This window comes from Camelus ferus, chromosome 34, assembly GCF_009834535.1.
Source record: "Camelus ferus isolate YT-003-E chromosome 34, BCGSAC_Cfer_1.0, whole genome shotgun sequence".
Lineage (NCBI taxonomy): Eukaryota > Metazoa > Chordata > Mammalia > Artiodactyla > Camelidae > Camelus > Camelus ferus.
In genome coordinates, this window is record NC_045729.1 from 1398275 (window position 1) to 1403456 (window position 5182).

At 39.1% G+C, this 5182-nt stretch overlaps 2 non-coding genes across 2 annotated transcripts; both read left to right on the forward strand.

Moving 5' to 3' along the window:
- The first annotated feature begins 1077 nt into the window (after positions 1 to 1077).
- On the forward strand, positions 1078 to 1149 carry TRNAS-AGA. The gene has a single exon. It is a non-coding gene; the product is annotated as a tRNA-Ser (tRNA).
- A 1448-nt stretch (positions 1150 to 2597) lies between these two features.
- On the forward strand, positions 2598 to 2669 carry TRNAS-AGA. The gene has a single exon. It is a non-coding gene; the product is annotated as a tRNA-Ser (tRNA).
- The last annotated feature ends 2513 nt before the right edge of the window (positions 2670 to 5182 follow it).

Here is a 5182-nt window from a genome sequence, read left to right on the forward strand (position 1 = left end):
GAAGATATTTCTTTGATCCCACCCTCACCCTCACCCCAACCAGCCTCCCAGGCAACAGAGTGACACTGCCCCTCAGACCCTACGGGCAAGGGCAGGTTTACCCTGTAATACAACTTTTTTCTCACAATGATTTTTCCACAGGAATCATACTGCCCCCTAGAGGGCAACTTGGAAATTTGAAGAAGTCTTTTGGATTATACAGTGAATGGGATTTGGGGTAAAGGGATCTGAATGGGCACTACTGTGCTTTAGCAAATGGGACCAAGGACACTGGTCAATGTGTAGGGCAGTCTCACACGGAAAAACTGTTTCTCAGTCAGCGTGAACTTCTAATGTTCTTCCACATATTTATGGAGGTTAAAAACCTGTTTATGAAAGAAAAATACCACGTGATAACATTTATATGTGAATCTTTAAAAAAAAGACAAATGAACTGATTTATAAAACAGAAGCAGTCTCACAGACATAGAAAACAAACTTATGGTTACGGGGGGGAGGGGGTGGGAAGGGATAAATTGGGAGTTCAAGATTTGCAGATACTAACTACTATATATAAAATAGATTAACAACAAGTTCATACTGTACAGCACAGGGAACTGTATTCAACATCTTGTAGTAACCGATAATGAAAAAGAATATGAAAACGATTGTGTGTGTGTGTGTGTGTATGCTGTACACCAGAAACTGACATATTGTAAACTGACTATACTTCAATTAAAAAAAAATCTGCTTATAATTATTTGAACTTAAACTTAACTTTGCTTTACATGTCAAAATATTTTTGTGTGGTTTTGCTAGACATCGAATTTTCCAGAAATGAAACCACTGTGCAAATCTAGGAAAGATTGTACTTTATGTGGCCCAGGATTTTATCTAGTTACTCATCATTCTGGAAAATCATTTCTTCTGAAGGCAACTCCAGTTGTGACGTTTGAGTTGGTGATTAACGGCTTCCGTGCGCATTTGTATCCGCCGTGTTCTTGTTGCTCTACACAGAGGCCCCGGGGTCTCTTCCATTATGCCTCTTGGCGTGATCATATCAAACACTTACATAGATTATGTTTATAATATGAGGAGGAGGGTAGAGCTCAGTGGTAGAGTGTGTGCTTAGAACGCATGAGTTCCTGGGTTCAATCCCCAGTACCTTCATTACAAATTTTTTTTAATAATAACTTTTTACCACTTCTGTATGTTTGAATTTGAACATAACACTGATTTTTAAAATATTGTGTATACAAGTAGGCATATAGTAAAAAGGGTGTTACAACATATTTATTACTGAAAGGAGGCACATGAGTGGACATTTTACAATCCCAAGAAAAACAGCCTAGTTTCCCACTGCCCGAGACATCTCCGTTCCAAAACAGGGCTTCGGTTTTACTTTTCCATAATCAAAAGGTACATTGAAGTAGTTCTCCTAAAGCCAAAGAGACCCCGAAGTCAATTCAGATCTTCCCCTCCAGCTACCATTAACTGCGCCTCGTTTCCCTTTCCTCTGCCTCCAGTCTTCACGTATCTGGGGCGTCTCTCTCAGACTGGGCTCAGCGTTCACCTCCTAGAGAAAACCCCCTTTACACGTTTGACTTCCTCACTCCACTGGGAAAGTGACAGAGCTCGGTTCTGTTCATTGCAGTATCTATCTGGCTCACAGTATGTGCTCAATAAACATTGGTTAAATGACAACTTAGGGAATTCGGAGTCTTTGGGTTGGAACATGTGGAGACCTGGGGAGAGGTGTGCACTCGGCATGGAAGCTCTGTGTCCTCGCCCTATACATCTCTTCCAACTGGCTGGTCCTGAATTACATCCTTTTATCATGAACCAGTGATCTGGAAAATTAAAGAATACATGGACACATATTTGATTAAGAATGAGTAAAGAAAGCAATGGGGTCGGGTGGGGGCAGGGAGCTGGTGGAGCTAAGTATATAAATTAAGGTAAAAGTTAATGGTATTGCTGAAGTCACTTTGATTATCCAAATAAGAGTGACGCTGTAACAAATGTAAAGCAATCACCTGGGGGAGAGGCTTGTGGAAACTACATCAGTTATTAAGAAAATGCACAAGGTGATTGAAGTGGCTTAAGGGGAAAATGACAGAAATGGAAGACAGACAATGGGATACTGACAGAGCAACGATGAGCGTAAATGCAAGAAAACATGCCAAACGAAATGCTAAAGACACTATCAAATGTGAAAGCAGATGCTATTGAAATGAAGATACGGATGTGCAGATGGAATGGGGAGTCTCACTGCATGCCAAGAAAATGGAATTAACAATGACAGCAGTATATATCATGACAATATATATGATATATACTGTTATATATGTGAGCTATATCATGACAATAGATGTCAATTAAACTTCAAAGTAAAAATATAAAATTTTATACTTCAAAAAAATGTTGCAGTTTATTTAAAAGGGCAAAAATAAACGTCCTCTGTGTTACTTGTAATTAATAAAGCAATATAAGAGTAAACAAATATCTAAAACATCTTGAGGGGAAAAATATTAAAAAAAAAATAAAACTTAGGGAATCTGATCCAAAAAGTCTATCTGAAAGTAATGGAAATACAGGTAAATTATGTATTAAGCAGGGAGGGTATAGCTCAGTGGTACAGCGCATGCTTAGAATGCATGAGGTTCTGGGTTTAATCCCCAGTACCTCCAATAAATATATATACAGGGGGGTGGGAAGAGATAGACAGGGATTTCAAAATTGTAGAATAGATAAACAAGATTATACTGTATAGCACAGGGAAATACATACAAGATCTTACGGTAGCTCACAGAGAAAGGAATGTGACCATGAATATACATATGTTCATGTATAATTGAAAAATTGTGCTCTACACTGGAATTTGACACAACATTGTAAACTGATTATAAGTCAATAAAAAATGTTAAAAATATATATATAAAGAATATTAAGAGTCCTTAAGTAGCTGTCAAGAAAATTATCCAAAATTTGGAAATAAGGCAAAAAAAAGTGAGCAGCACATCCTTTCACTGTCACGTGGGGACAAAGCCCACCTGAAGGTTGCCTAGGGCAGGGACCCACACATTTCATCTGTAAAGATCCAGACAGTAAATATTTGAGGCTTTGCTGGGTTTAGGCCTCTGAGCACTCAGATCTTCTACTCCAGCACAAGAGCAGTCATAAGTGAAGAAACAACAAAGTTCCAATAAAACTTTATTTACAAAACACATGGACTGGATTTGGCCAGAAGATCATAACAATGTAAAGTTCATTCCATTCTTTACTATTGACTAAAGGTCTCAGAATTAGTGAACTTACTTGTTAACTTGGAGATTTTTGTCTGGAAGAGCTGCAAGCATCTCTCTCAGTGGAACAGATAACTCCAAAGTTACCTATGCCTAGCCTTTGATCAGGCATTAATCACTTTTATATCCTGTAGATCCTATCTTGTGATGCTTTTTGCTTCTTAGATGCTCCCTGAATTGGTCATAACATCTTTATTGGTTCCTTCATTAATCAGTGAGTTAAGTAAAATCTTTGACGTATATTCATTTTATATTTGTCCAACAATCAGAATTTTACCTTTTTGAAAATTATGCTATACCATATCTTGTAAGTGTGCAAACATAGGCTCCAGTCACTGGTCTTCGCCACGATCATAGGGAAAAGATCAGTGATTATCTATGCTGCATTTCACAAATTTTGAAAAGGTTGGGTTAACACTATGAAATAGAGATGTAAATTCAATTTATTTCAAATATTGATGGGCAAGCAGCTCTCATAACCCAAACAGATATGAAACATCTTCATACAAGAACAATTAGGGTGAGATTAACAACACTAAAGTAAATTCCTATTTTAAACAGTGTTCACAATTTTGAATGTTTTGATCAACTTCTTATAAAATATGTTAGATTTTTAAATTTTTTTTGTCAAGTAGCTGGTGAAGAGTGTCTACCGCAGTAGGAATATTTGCCAGTGCTGCCATAGATTCCTGCTTGCTGGTACGTGCATTATTCGAGTTATTTTTTTAAACCAGAAGTTTCTCTGTAGGAGTCTTTTAAAGCCACTTGGCCATTGTGTAAGGATAGGTTTAGTTGAAACCAGATAACGTCATCCACACTTAATCAGGCACTCACAGTCCGCAATATGTCACGACACTCCGAAGGGGTTCAGAGAGGAAAGTTACACAGTGGGAAGCTTCTTGGCTTCCCTGAGAAGGTGCCTTGTGACACAGAGTCAGAGTGAGGAACTCAGTGCAACCTGCTATGTTAAATATCAGTACTCAATATTTAATTCTTGCTTGCTTTTGTGATAAAAATAAAGTAGAAATTCTGGTACTTTCTTGCGGCAGCCCAGTGGTTTTCCTTGCACACTACTGGGGTCCACCCAGCCCACTGGAGCCCGACGTTTGGCAGTCACTAATTGGCACCACCACTTGGTGGCACCCCACTACTGCGGAAGTCATTCTGCACGGATAAATAAACCAGTTCTCTTTTTTTTTTAAATGATAAGCGTCCACTCTTTTTTCTTCTTTTTTTTAAAGGAGCCTTTTTTTCTTTTGGTAGGGGGATTATTTATTTATATATTTTTCTTTTTCTTTTTTTTTTAATGGAGGTACTGGAGATTGAACCCAGGACCTCCTGCATGCTAGGCATGCACTCTACCACTGAGCTATACCCCCCTCCCTGCAGACAAACCACTTCTAAAAAGAGTGCCTGTAGATAGTTAAGTCAGGCAATGAAACCGTGCGCTCAGCCACTAAGGGGTCCTTCCTCCTGACCACCGACAATGTTGAACTTCACCTGGACCCTGTGCTTCTGGAAAGCAGCAGTGGCAAAGAACACCTCCTCAACCTTCTGTTTTCCGAAATCCCCCATCCTTTTCTGTTCTAGGAAACGGCTTACTCAAAGAAATCTCCCTTCCAGATTTGACTCACAAATCCCACTGCCCACTCTTTCTCATGCCTCCCGTAATCCTTGCAGATGACTCCTCTGTTTACCTGAGACAAGGCCAAACACAGGTCTTTCTTTCCCTTTTTGCCTGAACCTGATGGCAAGTCTGGGCAACACAGATCCCCTGGCTTCCTGTTCTTTGTTGTAATTGATTAGCTGTTTGTTTGTTCCCCACTAATTAACCACAGAAAAACTTCCTCTTCAACTCCCTGACTGAGCTTTCTCCTGCTTACAAAACAACCCCACCT